Source organism: Aotus nancymaae, unplaced genomic scaffold (assembly GCF_030222135.1).
Source record: "Aotus nancymaae isolate 86718 unplaced genomic scaffold, 86718_ANA_hifiasm-v0.15.2.pri h1tg000040l, whole genome shotgun sequence".
Taxonomy (NCBI): Eukaryota; Metazoa; Chordata; class Mammalia; order Primates; family Aotidae; genus Aotus; species Aotus nancymaae.
Genome location: NW_026988454.1, coordinates 24,943,320 through 24,961,366, shown reverse-complemented (window position 1 = coordinate 24,961,366; position 18,047 = coordinate 24,943,320). Strand labels below are relative to the sequence as shown.

General features: G+C 35.4%; 1 protein-coding gene across 9 annotated transcripts in view; it reads right to left on the bottom strand.

Annotated features, from left to right (window-relative positions):
- Positions 1–18,047, bottom strand: part of HIVEP2 (HIVEP zinc finger 2) — a 195,095-nt gene that overhangs the window by 25,287 nt on the left and 151,761 nt on the right. For all 9 annotated transcript variants that reach the window (XM_064360620.1, XM_064360617.1, XM_064360615.1 and 6 more), the window contains 2 exons: positions 5,334–5,428; positions 328–372 (listed from right to left, as the gene is read on the bottom strand). The gene's annotated coding sequence lies outside the window, so the exon portion shown is untranslated. The remainder of the gene's footprint in view (positions 1–327; positions 373–5,333; positions 5,429–18,047) is intronic.

Below are 18,047 nucleotides of genomic sequence, written 5' to 3'. Positions count from 1 at the left end.
AGCTTAATATAAAAATATGTTATATATTAATATAAAATATAAATATAACAGTATACATATAAGCATACATATATACAATGCACATTTTATAAAATGCATAATAAATAATTCATATTTTATATATTACTCTAAGGTTTAGCTATATTTTACAGCTTAAAATCAGCGATGAGTAAAATGATATCAAGGCTATAAGAGTCAGATATCACAGAACTTTGAAAAAGATAAAAGGGTTCATCTAAACAAAATAGTATAAAGTCTTCATAATATAGAAAACAAAGCATATTTTTAGGACAGTTTAAAGGGACAGTTTAAAAATGACATGATTACCTGAACAGTTTAGAGTTCTCATGGGCATGATTGTCCTGACGCTTCCTGGATACAAAATAAATGCAGTTAGGAAAAATTGTTCCATTAAACCATAGCTTTGATATATACAAATACAAATTCCAATTTCCAGTTCATTATATAAAGGGTTCACAATGCTTTGTACCCTAAAACAAAAGCAAGAAACTGCTTCATAAATCATTACGCCAGAATAGTAAACCTTATATTGACACTATGACTCAAATATAACTCAGAGAAAATATTATAAAAACATCATAGTGATATTTTCTGAGATATAAGATTATTATATATAAAATTTCTTAGTTTTTTAAAATGTAATCAGCCTAGTTCTAATTCCCTAGATACTAAAAAGTTGAGAATAGTGGGGGTTTTTTGTTTTGTTTTTTTGAGACAGAGTCTCACTCTGGTGCCCAGGCTGGAGTGCAGTGATGCAATCATTGCTCACTGCAGCCTTGACCTCCCTGAGCTCAGGCAATCCTATCCACCTAAGCCTCCCAAGTAACTGGGGCTAAAGGTGTGTACTACCACACTCATCTAATTTTTGTATTTTTTGTAGAGATAAGGTCTTGCCATATTGCCCACACTGGTCTCAAACTCCTGGGCTCAAGCAATCCGCCCACCTTGGCCTCCCAGTGTTAGGATTACAGGTGTGAGCCACCTCACCTTGCCTGGCTGAGAATAGTGTTTTGTTTTGTTTTCGAGAGAGTCTTGTTCTGTCACCAGGTGCCAGGCTGGAGTGCAGTGGCATGATCTCGGCTCACTGCAACCTCCGCCTCCCAGGTTCAAGCAATTATCCTACCTCAGCCTCCCAAGTAGCTGGAGCTACAGGTGCGCATCACCATGCCCAGCTAATTTTTTTTGTATTTTTTAGTAGAGAAGGGGTTTCACCATGTTGGCCAGGATGGTTTCGATCTCTTGACCTCGTGATCCACCCACCTCACCTCCAAATAGCTCCCAAGCCACTGTGCCTAGCTTGAAAATCATTAGTTTTAAGGAAAATAAGAACCTTACAAGTGAAAATTAGGTATGTATCATTTTCCATCTTTTACTTGACTTCAAATATATAATTTTTCTCAAAACATAAACTTCAGGGGCTGAGCATCGTAGCTCATGCCTGCAATCCTAGCACTTTAGGAGGCCAAGGCAGGTGGATCCCTTGAGCTTAGGAGTTTGAGACCAGCCTGGGCAACATGGCAAAACCCAGTCTCTACAAAAAATATAAAAATTAGCTGGGTGTGGTGGCAGATACCTATAGTCCCAGCTACTCAGGAGGCTGAGGTGGGAAAATCACCTGAGCCAGTAGGTCGAGGCTGTAGTGAGCTATGATTGCAGCACTCAAGCCTGGGGAACAGAGTGAGACTCTATCTCAAAACAAACAAACGAACAAAACAAAAAACACCATAAACCTCCAGTGATAAGTACATACATTTTATAAAAAACAAGACTGGAATAATTTATTTGATAAGTTATCAAATAAAACATAATGTTTTTAATTAGTTGTTAAATGAAATACAATGTTTTCAAAATTGATAAAGGTAATACCTTTATAAATCAGATATATTTCTTTTTTATGGTTTAAAATAATAAAACCATTCTTATACACTAAGGACATATCACATAGTAGATACATCAAATAAAAATCAGAAATATATTCTGCTACCAGAGAATATACCAGAAGGTGAAGAAAAGTGACTTAAATAAAATTCGAAAGCAGGTATCTCATGGTCAGAACAAAACATATGTAGACCATTAAGCTAATTGTTTAGACCATTAAGTTAATTTTTAATTTCTAAGAGAGGGAGGATAATCAGAAAAAAGTCTTATCTATCATTTTATTTTAAAAAATCAATTTTTCTAAGTTTAACATAGGATCATTCCATATTCCAACAGCATTCATTATCCAGAAAGTTCTTAAGATTCAAAATATTAATTCATTTATGTAAATAGCTTCTGTCAAGAAAATACCTTCCTTTTAAATTTCTAAGACAAGCCTACCCAAGATGCTTCACCATTTTACCAGGAAGCTAGATGATATCCCACACCATGCTTTCTCTCCTGGGTTGGGCAGGAAGAGATTCCATCTTTGTGCCTGAGCCGGAGGTCCCAGCACTACAGGGACCCCTTCTCTGACCCAAATGTCTCGTTTTTCACTTCAGTGAAAGGCTTACTAGGGAACTAGAAATCATGCTTGTTTCACGTGAACCTTTCACATTTGATTTGAAACATGTTTGAGGATGTCTTTTTCTCTCCAACACTATCCTTAGGAAGCCTTTGACTAACTGCTATCCATAAAATTGCATCTCTTGGAGTTTCTGAGACATATAGAGAAAGGTAGGTGAGAGCGAAAGTGAGTGATGGGTTCTTTTTGGAATGTATTGATCGTATTTATGAACCATTAAAAATAGAGACTATTTGTATTAGTTTTCTACAGCTGCTTTATCCTGGAAACGATAAAGATTCTGCAATGGAAACTGTGTGCCTCATAATCTATTACTGAGCATGGCATGACTTTCTCTTTAAAAACAAGCAGGATTTGGGAGGGTTCAAAAGTTTCTTTGCTACTCCATTCAAGTTATAATGAGGAAAAGAAATTCACTTTAAAAACAATAGGGTTTTCAAAGTTTAATTCAAGATTAGATAATGGCATTTGTCTTGTTTTGTTAGGTGACACTTTTACTAAGTAACCTAACTCTTCCAAATGGCATAAATTCTTGAGCTTGCATTTTATTCCTAAAATGTATAAAAATGCTTATGGATAAGAAAACATTTTAAGAAGTATGTCAGAGAAGGAAATCTATATTATTAAGTGGATCATTAAATCTAGGAAAATACTGTCTTTGGACTTCATAATATTATTACAAATCATTAAATGTACCATTGTATCCACCTGCAATTTTGATTTCTTCAACAGAGATCTACTTAGAGCTATAAAGATCTATAGTAATATGGTTAATTACAGCTACAGTATTTCTCTATGACCGTGTAGAGTCAATTCATTTTTCATATTCTCTAATAGTCCATTAAAAATATACACCAGGTTTCCTAATCAATTGATGCATCAAAAAATGCACTATGAGAGTAATTCTCATAAGAAAACAGCGAGTTATTCACTGAGATTTCCTTTTATGGTAACCAAACCCACGCAAAGTCATTTTTGGCACCCACTGCCAACAAAGGAGCGGTATTCCAAATACAGTTCTGCATTCACAGTTAAAATTTTCTCTCGTGGTTTTTGAGTGCTATGAAAGGAGTAAGATAATTTACCGGAGAATAAAACTCAGGGGATATGACTTTGGGTTTCCTGTGGACGCTGCTCCAGCCCACAGGAGTCCTCCAGACAGTAAAGACAGGCATTGTCTGGCAGGGTCATCACACTTTTCAGACAGGGGTCATGTTAAAAAAGATATTACCTCTGCATGGTTATTTCAGTGGTAATGGAACTAAAGGAACTGAAGTGAAAGAAAATGATATTACAGGGAAGAGCTGGCATTTTTCTAGAAGTGTGCCCTCTCCTTTGGCCACTCTTCAGAGTCCCACTCAAATAAGTTTGGCACCCAGTTAAATAATTTCCCCAGACAGGCTCCCAAAGGAAAAACATAGAAACATCCTGGGGGATGGACCTACTCAGAGGTCTCTTCAGGATAACGGTGGGGTGGGATTGGCAGGAAGACAGGCTTGCTCTGCAGAGGAATAAAGGCCTACAGTACCCAGACTTGTCATTCTGGGGTCTTTTACTTAGAAAAACACTATCTCAGAGAAAACTTTACCTCAGGAAATTAATCATTACTTGAGTGGTGGCAAAAGTCAAGTGAGCATTAAATCATGACGTCCTAAATAATGAAGGTATAAAATGACTGGCAGCAAAAACGACTGGCTTCTCCACTTCTAACATTTTAATAATATAACATTTTTAAACATTAAAGTGGTCGTTTGGTCTTTTCTTGAGGATTTGGTGATGTGACACTTGCAAACAAAATATGGGGCTTTTGATAATCATTAGTGAATGACATTTTAGAAGAGACATTATATTTGTTATTAAAATGCCACAGATCAATTGTAAAATCTTTAAAAACTACATGAACATCTCAGGGCATCGTAGCTGTAACACTGATCCCACAAGTCACATAGACACTCATTGCCCAACCACCACTCAGAGCGTACATGCTCAGAGAGCACTGGATGAGGGAAAAAAGGAACTACCAAGAAAGTGTGACCAGTGCCAGAGTCCTGTTGAATAAAGGCTTATTTCCACAGGATGATTTTCAAAAAGGTGCCTTCCCAAGAGCCAAATTTATTATAAACACTTCTTTTAGTAAAAATTCCTGTAACAACCTCAGTTCTCTCTAAAATGAGCAAGTTGCCACCATGCGGAGAAAACCATATTACATACAATCCTGCCAAGCAATTCAGAAAACTTTCGGAGAAAAGTAAAAAGATTGTGATGATTATCCTCTAATTTGATGTAATTAATATCTAATTTGATATTTAAAGCCTAATGAGAAACAACCATATTTTTCCACATTGGCTGTAATGCAGGCATCATATATTTGTAGAGTTTGCCGATTTAGTCAAGATAATTATGATTTATTTCGACTACAGCATGCTGCTTTTAATATTTTGTCATATCATTTAAAATAATTTTTAAAATTGCAATTTCACTTTTCTATTGAGATGTTTTCTCATTATACAGCAAAAGTTATTAGGATTTACTAAGTTAGAGTTTCACATGAAAATAAAGTTTGTAGAAATAAATTTTGTCAAATAAAGATATTTTAATTATAACAACAATAATTAATTATAAATAAGACTGGTCTACTATGAAAAACAAAATATAACAAAACACAGGTTTCACACTAAATGGAAAATATATTGTATCCTCCCTGATTTGATGAGAAAATCAGTTTATATATCAGTTCATGGTAGTCCAAAACAGCTTTTCAAGTTTAATGTAACAAGAGAGTAAAAATAAATAAATTTTAGTTATTAACCTGTTATCCTCATATCAAAAAACTGCATCACAACGGTCTTTGATTTCCAAGATGCCAACTCTCCCCACAGGAACTCATGCACAACTTCTGGGAACCTAAAAGATGAATAAGAAGATTTAAAAGACGAAGACACCTGTAATGAATTTAATAAGCATGCTCATTCTTCTTCACTCACAGAACCTGCCTTCCTTTAGGAAAGAAAATTTGGAACTGGATCTCTCAAGAAGCCCTTTTTATCCCCCAAGAAAGAATTTCCTTTCTTTTAATACAGTTTAAATATTTTGAATAAATACTTTCCTTTAAAGGGAATTAATTCCCTGTAACAGTGAAATGCTAGAGATAAAACTTCACATATCAGAACTAAAAATTGTGTCATTGTAGTCCATGACACAGTTCTGCCATAAAGCTGAGATGTCCACAGAACTTCTTTTGGTGTATCAGCAACTAAGCTTCGCAGGATGAAGTCTCAGATAACCTCATTATAAATGTTTCTCTAGTTTATTTCAGTGATGTTATATTTTGTGCTAAAATTAAATTCTGAAATAGGAATCCAAAACCAACCAAAGCAAATTAAGACTTTGCAAAGTTTACTAAGTAATGAAGAAAGGAACTTTTCATACTTAGAATTAATATTTATCTAAGTATGATCCAAAGAAATGCATGGAAAATTAAGCTACCTAATCCAAATAGATTAATCAACGACCTTAACAGAGTTTATCTCCCAGTATAAAGGACTTACATAAAAAATATTATATGCTACCCATAATTGTTTATTTGTCATTTTTTTAAAAAAATTGCTCTTTCTTCTTGGCAAGTTATTAGAAAACTCTCATTGGAAGGGCTAAAGCATTAAAATACGACAGCTAAAATGTACTTTCCTTGCAGTACCACTTCATGTGAGCATTCAAAGTGCTTAAAGGAAGTAGTTTGCTTTAATTCCCCCCTCCTTTCTGCACATCACTGCAGTAGCACTTCAGGACACTCTGTGCACTTGAGACATGAATCATTATAAGCAAGTAGGCCCACTCGGTTCCTCAAAAGACACAAAAGGTGCAAAAATAGTTTCTGCAATTGAAGCAAGAACCACGTCAGTAACCAGATGAATGTGGGCGGTCACATAAGATTCTGGTGCTGCAAAGGGCAAATTATTAAGCAAATGCTAGATTTATTTTCTTTCTTAAACTTTGTTCTTCTTGCCTCAAATCAACCATTCTCTGGCACTCAAAATGACACCTGACAAGGTCTACTATTCTCAAAATTGAAACTTTCATCAATGCTAAAGAGCATGATTCATTAACATAGAAGGAATAGTGGTAATATCCTAAAAAATATACATTTTCTATAAGATAATTACCTATATCTATATTTTTAACACTTTAAATATCACATCTTTAAAAAAATCAAATAAAAGTGCTTCAAAAAAAACTCACAAAAACTATAATCCAGTCTAAAGTAAAGCATGGAATCCCTCAAAAAAAAAGAAGAAGAAGAAATCACAAAATCACCGAGTTATTTTGTACTCCAAGTAAAATGCACCCAAGACATAATGGGCCACAGTTCTAAAGATACAGCTCTTTATAGGGAACCTTAACTTGCAGTCATCAGTGGCTATACGTGACTGGTAATCTTACAGTCTCCAAATTAAGAGGCAAGAGGGTAAAAGAAGGGCTTAATTTACAGTAGGCCAGCACCGACATCCCTTCCCCTGCAGAAATCATCATTCCTACCAGCAGCCTCCATGGGCAAAACAGAGCACATGAGTGCCCCCTAACAACCTCCAATGAGACAACATTCTCAGTTCTAACTCTGCTTTTCCAATCTTACTTTCTAAGATGATGGCTACTGGAAATGGTAAACACTCCCTTCATGATATGCACATGTGTCCGAAACTGTAGATTACGGAAGATCCTCCTTTTTATCCAGTAAGAGGATTCGAAAATTGGTTCTGTTGCATCACTCACAACTCATGACCTTTTAAATGTCTGGATTTCTCTTGAAGCAGAAAAAAGCATTGGCAATCATGTTACACTTATCTTTACCTTACAGAAAGTTCCAGATAATTAGCATGATTTTAAAGCAAAGATTCAAATGACATTAGCATGAAAGACAATGATACCAATTTCAACATTTTTACACAAATCATTTTGTTATAAATTGAAATCAGTAATGGCCTCTACATGGGACTTGGTTATTGTTATTATTGAAATGGAGACATGGAGGTGCCATCTCAGAAATTTATTTTTTGCATTAATTTTAAGTGAGTTTTTGTGTCTATTTCTCCATCAAAATAAAAGAAAAATCTTTCCTCAAACAGTTCTTGAGAATGTATTATGACAACTCACGCTTCTATTCCCAAGAAATCAACAATTTACATAGTGTGCTATTTAAGAAATGGAATAAAGAGGGAAAAATGATTATTTCTTGAACTTTGCTTTTAGGTTATTAGATTCATAAGAAATTACCAGGCAATGAAAGCTTAATACTTAATAAAACAAACAAGTTTTCAGAAATAGTGCTAGTGAATCTTGATAGATATCCCAAGGTTATTTAAAATTCCTTCCTAAATATGAGGTGAAAATTATCATTCACTTTACCAAGTACAGGATGGTTTTTCTGTCAACCTGCATGTTAATGGAAGAGACCCTTGAAAATATTTTCCAATCCTCCAACTCCTATTTGTAACAAACACTTGGAAGATTTGAGTATTACTGTTTCTATCCCTGTGGTTTCTCAGCCTTCCCATTCTTAGAAGAAAAGAAAATCCTTGGCATTAGTTACTTGTTCTTGCATGCTTATAGGTTATTACCATTAAGCTAAGCAAGAGTCAAGCTATTGATTGATAGATGATAGACAGATAGATATTTTTAAAATATCCTTTGTTAGTGGGATTATCTTTTTCTGCTCTCTACTTTTCCAAACTGTTTCAAAACAAGTTATGGTTAATGGTTTAATATGACTCTTACGTGAATCTAGCAAGACATGAAGTTTTCATTGGCAGAACTCTCAAGAACCTCCCATCACCCTTGTTTTTTCTGAGGTTACATAAATACATACTATACCACAATTTTAGGAGAAAAGCTGATAATATAAACCAGTTATACTTTAGGTAAGTGTTGTCATAATTAAAAACAATAATTATTGGCAGGGTATAGTGGCTCACACCTGTAATCCCAGGACTTTTGGAAGACTGCTTGAGACCAGAAGGTTCAGACCAGTCTGGGTAACATAGCAAGACCCTATCTCTACAAAAAAAAAAAAAAAAAAAAAAAAAAATTAGGCAGGTGTGGTGGTGCACATCTGTAGTTCCAGGTATATAGGAGGCTGAGGTGGGAAGATCATTTGAACTGAGGAGTTTGGGGCTACAGTGAGCTGCAATTGCACCAGCCTGGGTGACAGTGAGACCCCTGTCTTTAAAAAAAAAAAAAAAAAAAAAACAACAACAACAAAAATAATTCTTATAAACTCAATGAAAAAAATGGCAAAGAGGAACTGGACACAAGATATAGTCACTTTATTTGTCAGTAAAAAGGAATGTTTAAGCATTACATGTTTAAAAGAATGAACACTACTCTTCACTAGAGAAGAAGACACTTTACTCTTATAGTAGGGAATAGAAAAAACTCAAAAGTAGTGACTAAAGATGGGAGGAAGATCATTGAAAGAGATATCAATGTTCAAGATATATTCCATCAATTTCACAAGCTTTTTGTAGAGGCATCTTTTCCTCTCTACAAAAAAAAAAAAAAAAAAAAAAATACTCTAAATGGGCCCATCATTCCACTTTGAAGTGCCTAGAGTGGCAAAAACAAAACAAAAAAAAAGAGCCTGGGAAGGACTAGAGAAGGCAGATACAGGATAAACCACACACACACACACACACACACACACACACACACACACACACAGTATGATGACTATAAGCTTAGATCTTTAGAAATAGTTTCGATATCAAAGTAATGGATGAGGTTGGGGCTGAAATGTAAAGAAGAAAACATATTAAAGGGACATGACTAGGAAAAGAGAAACATGGTAGTTTTGGAACATGGGGCAATTCATTAGTGGGACAACACTGTAGAAGGTTTTGCAAAGTCAAGAAGGTGCATGGAAAGAAGGATTCCCACAGCATTTTCATAATAGGAGGCTGGGGGAAACGGAATCCAAATTAGCCAGAAACTGCCCATGAAAATGATACCAAAGCTACCTATGGTCTATTGCTGCTTCTCAGCAGGTAGTGCAGGCGCACAGATAAGATAGGAAACAAAACATTGTGTAAATTAAAACTAGTGAAAACAAACAAAAAAAGCAGGTACATGTGCATTAGAGATTGTAACTTAATCCTCTTTAAATAGGATTTCTGATTATTATATGATACTTTAAGACATTCACTGAATGCCTACTCTGTGCCAGAAAATTGGGCTATATTTACAAAATATAGAAAAAGAAAAGATAAGCACTGCATTTAAGAGCACAGAGCTGAATGGGCATGGTGGCTCACATCTGTAATCCCAACACTTTGGGAGGCCCAGGCGGGCAGATCACTTGAGCTCAGGACTTCAAGACCAGCCTGGCCAACATGGTGAAACCCTGTCTCTACTAAAAATACAAAAATTAGCCAAGTATAGTGGCTGGAGCCTGTAATCCCAACTACTTGGGAAGCTGAGGCAGGAGAATCGCTTGAACCCAAGAATCAGAGGTTGTAGTGAGCTGAGATCATACCACTGCACTCCAGCCTGGGCAACAGAGCAAGACTCCATCTCAAAAAAAAAAAAGGAAGAGCTCAGAGCTTCAGGAGGGAGATATTTGTGAATAAGTTCAACAAAGTATTTTAGATACTTTGACATAAATATAAACAGAGTACAAGGGAGATTGCAAGAGAGTATGGTCACTCTTATCTGGAAAGTTAGAAAAGGATATAGGTGAAGGAGAGGAAGGCAGCAAATCACACTGCCACGTGTGTACCTATGCAACAATTTTGCATGATCTTCACGTGTACCCCAAAACCTAAAATACAATAAAAAAAAATTAAAAAAAAAAAGAAAAGGCTTTCTAGAGGTAATGATGCTGAACTTAGTATCTAAATAAAACTATATATGCTAATATACGAAGTGTACAGTTCTGAATGTTAGATTTAGAGACAAATACATTTGTCAGAAGAAATAAAAATACAAGACTCTATCATTCTAGTTTCTCTATAGTTATATGTACTTTATTTTAGTGTGGTGAAATATTGGTTTGTGAGGATGCTTGGGGAATAAGGTGTTCTACTTAATACAGCCTTATGGTTAGGTAAAGACCACAGAGAAAATCATTTTTTGTTTAAACATATGGTAGTAATTATTTTCAAAAGTACACTAGCTTTTGTCTTGAGTTAATTACCATCTACTAACCATAATTTAATATTTCTTTGATGATTCAGGATCATACAGCGTTCTCTAGTCATTCTGCATCTTGGCTGAGCTCACCTGGTATTGGCCATGCAAACTTCTCCTAACGTGGGTCCTTAAAACACATGTCATGTTTTCTAAGATAAGAGCTATAACCTAGGTTTGTTTTCTTGACCTACATTTGACATCATGTAAGTCATATATCTGACCAACTTGATTTTAGGAGCAAATATATAACTATAAACTTCTATTAATATTTAAATGTTGAGCTTATTCTAAATCACAGAGACAGGCAGCGTTTAGGGCTGTGAAATAATTTAGAAACCATTGAATTTAATCTATCAGGCAACTAACAAATAAAAACAGTGAGAACCAGAGAAGTCAAAAGACTCACTTAGAGACCTACAGTTCATTATGATAGTTCTGCCCTACAGCTTAGGTCTTTATACTGTCAAGTCAATTATTTTCCATTATCCACACTATTTCCTCTTATTCAAAGTTTATTTATCTAACCCCATCGCAGAAATCAATTGAATAAGTAAAAAATGAATAATTAATAATCTTGAAATTTGAATGAGCAGAGATATTTGTAATCTATAATCAGTCAAAGAAACAGAAAATAACAGTAGTTAAGAACCGATGCTCCAGTGAACTGTTTATCAACATTTATAATAAATAAAATAAATTCAGCAGAAATTTTAATTTGTCCAAAATGAGTAAATGATAGAAAAATTAGATGGAATGATAATCAATTTCAACAAGTAGCGCATTATTTGGTAGCCAAAACAAAAATAATTAATTTTCAACCAATTTTCAGTATAAGCTATTTTCTAAGATTTTTATGCTCTTACAATAAAACTTTTAAAGTAAATATTTTAAGTAGAGTTATGAGATCACCTTCCTAAAAGCAAAGATAGCTCTTTCATTGAAAGTCAATGGAGATAAGCCCCATGGTTCATAATACCAAAATTTCACCTAGGAGACCTGTGAAGGCATAGTAAAACCATCTCCGCAGGGACTACTTCTTCTGCTGCATTGGTTTTGCAAAAGGGCAGGGCCAAGTAGATGTTTTGTATAATTAAAAATCTTTTTTGTTTTCTCATTTGTGACACATTTTCCCATTTTTATTTTTTTCCTTCCCTTCAATTTCCTCTATCTTATCCCCTAATATTATGGTAGGTTAATAACTACTTCTTGCCAAGCCATTTTAAACATTTACTCTTTGTGTTTAAATAAATATTTAGAGAGACAGGGATAAAAGCAAATAAGGTTTATTTGACCACCGTACTCTAGTGAGAAGTATGTATGACACAACAAAGTCATAACTGCAAAGTATTGGTTTCTCAAGTTTTATCTTTTACAGTGCTTACGTTTACTATTTGGTTGCTGCAGATACTCATAAATAAGGTCATGATTCTCCAATTTTCTTTTTATTCCTGGGTATGCAAAGACTAACATAAAGAAAGGATGCCATTAACTTTGGATTATGTAAATAAAGAGAACAGAGAAGTCAAATCATAAAATATGCACTATATTCATAAGTATTCATATAACTTGCCTGAAGAAAATCCATCTTTGAGGGAAAAGCCTCCTGCATCAATAGAAATAATACCCAAAGCAATTAAAGCACAGCTGAAAATTTGAATGGCATTCCACATCTCATGCTACAGATGATCATCAGATATGATGAAAAAGAAATTGTCTTCAGTCTCCCTACAGTAAGTCTACACACAATAAAAATCTCTCAAAGAGAAATCAAGGGAAAGCCTATGACATATCATATAACCCAATCAGACAGACCCTATCTACTTCTAATAACTGAGCTGCTGAAAGAATCTATTCTATTTCATCTCTTGACAATTTTCCCAGAGAGTGGTGAAATTGGTCTGTGTGCCCTTGTAGAGATATACAACCTCAGGAAACCAAAGAACAAACCTGGACTCACACTGTCCCAGGTTCTATGTGGCACATGGGGTAAGTGTATACTATCCCCCAAGACTTCAGAAACTGACATGAGGTTAGCTCACAGCAAATAACCAGAACATTAGTTGCCAGAGTTTAGGAACCATACAATCAAAAATGGCTTGAACCACCAGGAAAGACTAGACAGAGGGAAGGGGCTCACATGGAAGCCATATTTACACAAATGAATTAACTAGATAAAGCTTTATTATTACCTGTGCTACATGGTTATTCAGGTACTTCCTTGACATTTTGATAAACTCTGGATGGCATTCATATTTTTGGTCTCGTCTCAGAATACATCATTGTCTACAAAGTTTAAGGCTAAAAAAAAATTCAAGTTTCAAGCAGGCATTTACAAGATGCTATTGGGCAAATTCTGTCAGGCAATTCCAGAATTCCATCTGCAGGCTCATTCACTCAGTCGAATTACATTTTTCCAAAGCTCATATATACTAGTGTTATGAAATAGAATATTACGAAAATGCAAACTTCGTATTTCTTTGAGTTTGAATCCAGATAGCACTGCCTCATTTACCAAAAAAAAACTCCACATACATATAAATTTAAACTAATTTCAATGACACCAAGTAAGAATTAAAAATTGTGTGCATGTGTAGGATCAAGATAAATAAGACAAGATTCTGCTTTCAAAGAGCTTACTGTCTAGTGATTAAGGAAACCATATGAACAATAAGCTATAAAAGCAATAGAGGCATGAAATGGTGTTGGGTGTATGTGAAGACAAGAGATTTCTTGGAAGTGCTGCATTTAAGGAACACTATCTTAGATCTTGAAGGAAGGCTCAGATCTGCAGGCAGAGATGGATTTAATGTGAGCTTATCATTGTGACATAGGCAAGAGAAGGGATGCTGGAGAAGCAGTGTGTGTGCCTAGAACATTAGGCAGACTGAGGTGACGGTGGTGGCAGAAGGTAAAGAACTTTAGTTGGCAGACACTGAGAGACATCAGTGGTTCTGAGAAGACAACTGCCACAGTCACAGAGACATTTTAGAAAGCTAAAACTTACATCCCATCTCTTTCCATCCATTTTGAGCAAACTCTGCAAATATACAGCCCGAAAAAGAATTGAGATTAAGAAGTTTGTTTTAAGAAAAGGAGACTTGAACAAAGGAGGAAAAGATACAAGTAATAACATAATGGAATAAAATCTTTAAAAAGTGGAATACTATGCAGCCATTAAAAAGAATGAGTTCATGTCCTTTGTAGGGACATGGATGAAGCTGGAAGCCGTAATTCTCAGCAAACTAGTACAGGAACCAAAAACCAAACATCGCATGCTCTCACTCAAAAGTGGGAGTTGAACAATGAGAACACATGGACACAGGGAGGGGAGTATCACATACCAGGGCCTGTCAGAGGGTAGGGGACAAGGGGAGGGAGGACATTAGGACAAACAGCTAATGCATACAGGGCTTAAAACCTAGATGACAGGTTGTTAGGTGTGGCAAACCTATCATGGCACGTGCTTACCTATGAAACAAACCTGCATGTTCTGCACATGTATCCCAGAACTTAAAGTAAAATAAAAATTAATTAATTAATATTTTATTAAATAATTAATGAAAAAAAAGTGGGAACCAAAAAGGAACTCAAAAGTGTAGATAAAGAGTCTATATCAGGAGAAAGCATGAAAACTTTTCTGTTTTGGAATGGAGGGAAGCAAGACACAATGAAGCGATATAACTTTTCAGAAAGAAAAGAAACTGAGGTGTTCCCTTAGATATTCTTATTTTCTCAGAAAAGTAGAAGGCAAGGTCTGCTGATGGGAGCAGGGAACTAGCTCTGGTAGAGGGGCTTGATGAGTGGGAACAGTCAATTTGCCTTGAGTATTAGTACTCACAGCAGTCTTAGGAAAAACACTACTTCTTATTAGGTCATTTACAAAGAGTATTTTCCAAACTTTTTTTGAGTCAATAACCATATCCAAATAATTTAATAATATATCCAAAAGTTTATCTTTTATTCTATAATAAAATTCTTTTTTTTTAAAGCAAATGTCCTAACATTCTATTTATTTTGCTAGTTACTGATAAAGCACTTGTAAAACAAATAATGGCATATCATTACAATGGAATGCTCTGTAGTTTACTAAAAATAATGGAGTAGATCTATATATTTCCAGTGTGAAAGTAAATGGTAGATGAACGTATTATACGATACTAATGGTTTAAACAAAGTTTAAAAAGTCTCTCCTTTATATCACATTTATCTTCGTGTATGCTACCATTTTTCTTTCTTTAAAAATTTATTTATTTAACTTTAGGTGCATACTATATCTGGCATTTCTCCCCATGTTATCCCTCTCCACCCTCCCCTCCCTCCTCACCCACCCACTGTCTCTCCCCTACCCGTCCCCAACTGCCCTCAGTGTGTGATGCTCCTCTCCCTGAGTCCATGTGTTCTCATTGTTCAACACCCACCTGTGAGTGAGAACATGCAGTGTTTGGCTTTCTGTTCTTGTGTCAGTTTGCTGAGAATGATGGTTTCCAGATTCATCCAAGTCCCTACAAGGACACAAACTCATCGTTTTTTATGGCTGTGTAGTATTCCATGGTGTATATGTACCATATTTTCTTGGTCCAGTCTATCATTGATGGGCATTTGGGTTGGTTCCAGGTCTTTGTTATTGTACACAGGGCTGCAATGAACATACATGTGCATGTGTCTTTATAGTAGAATGATTTAGAGTTCTTTGGGTATATGCCCAGTAATGGGATTGCTCGGTCAAATGGAATTTCTATTTCTAGATCCTTGAGAAATCGCCACACTGTCTTCCACAATGGTTGAACTAATTTACACTCCCACCAACAGTGTAAAAGTGTTCCTATTTCTCCACAGCCTCTCCAGCATCTGTTGTCTCCAGATTTTTTAATGATCGCTATTCTAACTGGCGTGAGATGATATCTCAATGTGGTTTTGATTTGCATTTCTCTAATTACCAGTGATGATGAGCATTTTTTCATGTTTGTTGGCCTCATATATGTCTTCTTTTGAAAAGTGTCTGTTCATATCCTTTGCCCACTTTTGAATGGGGTTGTTTGTTTTTTCTTGCATATCTCTTTTAGTTCTTTGTAGATTCTGGTTATTAGCCCTTTGTCAGATAGGTAGATTGCACAAATTTTTTCCCATTCTGTTGGTTGCCAATTCGTGCTAATGATGGTTTCTTTTGCTGTACAGAAGCTCTGAATTTTAATTGGATTCTATTTGTCTATCTTGATTTTTGTTGACATTGCCTTTGGTGTTTTATTCATGAAGTCCTTGCCTATGCCTATGTCCTGGATGGTTTTGCCTACATTTTCTTCTAGTGTTTTTATGGTGTTAGGTTTTATGTTTAAAATAATAAAATTCTCAAGATGATTAAGCTATTATGTATGAACAGTAGATTTAAAACTGTTACATATTTTTAAAACTGTATATATATATATCTCATAATTCTGTATAATGACCTAGAGTAGAAAATTGTGATACTCATGCTGTGCCCCATTGTATAGGCATTTAGGAAATATTCACTGATGACTTGAATATTTACTTTTTAGTGTCATTAGTGACTGAGATAATTCTTTTCAGTGAATTAGACAATAATTTAACAAAGGAAATTGATGATGAGTCTATGCCACATTTCTTTTCCAACACCATGATTACCAAAATATGTATTGCTTGATACTATGGTCTGAGTAAGGTGTCTATTCTAGTCTACTTAGCAATTAAAAAGGAGCTCCGTGATTTACATGATGGAGTGATGTAAATCACTCCCCCTCCCTCCCTCCCTCCCTCCCTTCCCCCTTCCTTCCTTCCTTCCTCCCTCCCTTCCTTTCTTCCCTTCCTTCCTTTCCTTCCTCTGTCCCTCCTTTGTTCTTTCTCTGTCTTCCTCCCTCCCTCCTTCCCTCCCGTCCTTCCTTCCTTTACTTGTTTTATCTCTTACTTTCTTTTTTTTTTTTTTTTTTTTTTTGAGACAGAGTCTAGCTGTGTCGCCTAGGCTAAAGTGCCTCCCTCTGCCTCCCGCCTCAGCCTTTCGAGTAGCTGGGACATGTACACCAATATGTCTGGCAAATTTTTGTATTTTTTGTAGAGATGGGATTTCGTCATGTTGTCCAGGCTGGTCTCAAAATCCTGGGCTCAAGAGAGCTGCCCTCCTCAGCCGCCCAAATTGTTGAGAATACAGGTGTAAGCCACTGTGCCTAGCCCTCACAGTTTATAATTTCAAATTGTCTACTTAAAATGAAAAGATATAGGAGAAATTTATCTGGACTCAAAATCAGGAAGAATTTTATTTTTACTTAAAATTAGCTTCATAGACATTACATTTTAAGCCTATTCTATGTCCCTCTTTGGACTGACTAATAGAAAGCTAAGATCTAAATCTGTGGCCTTCCTGTAGGAAGGATCTAGACCTTCTTGGCAGGTATTTTGGTCACTAACATCATGTCTAGCTTCAAGTACTATTTCTACCTTTCTTTTCCATTGTTTCATACTGACAATTAACAATATGTACCCACACAGACACACACATCTCAATAATGGGGACTATTACAAAAGGCAATCAATGTAGCTAGGAACTGTTTCCAAAGTTGAATCTATTTGTATATTTCAATAGTTTGAGCAATACAACTGTGAAGACTAATTGGTTCCAACTCTGTGAAAAATAACAGGAACTCTCTGAATATGCATCTTTTCCTTAGCCTTCAACTGTATTGATTCCAAGAGAAGAAAAGCTTCAAAAATATAACAGAAAAGGTACATATAACCCAACTGGATAGGAACACTAATTATTTTTACTTCTCCAAGGAACTGCATATGATTAATATGGAAATAATATGGTCAAATTATATTATCTTTGAGCCATGGTCAAATTTCCAGCTACTGTCAAAGCTCAGCAGCAGACAAAGCAAATGCATCTGACATATTCTTGGACATGGATAATGTACACTGGCAGATCCTACACACAAATCCTGTGCAGTGTACTGAAGCAGGTGGATGAAGGTTTTGTCTCTCTTGAACACCCATGGGGTTATAAAATCAGATTTGGAAACACGTACTTTAATAAGTTTTGAAGCCATTGGATCAGAAACCATTACAAGTCTCAAATTGGACTCTACTTTTAAGGTAAAGATTCAACTATCCTAAGTGTTACTCTAATTTTGAACAATGAATTAAAGAACCTGAAAATCATTTTCAGTGTCATTTAGATTAACCAATTATATGTGATCTAATTTGATCTTTCTCTTCAAATAAATGTAAACACTAAAGAATGTGTGTTTGGAATTCGTAATTTGGATTTCAGTCAACATTGACCAATATCTAATATAAGCATAGTGGTTTAATTTCTCTATTCTTCACACTCATA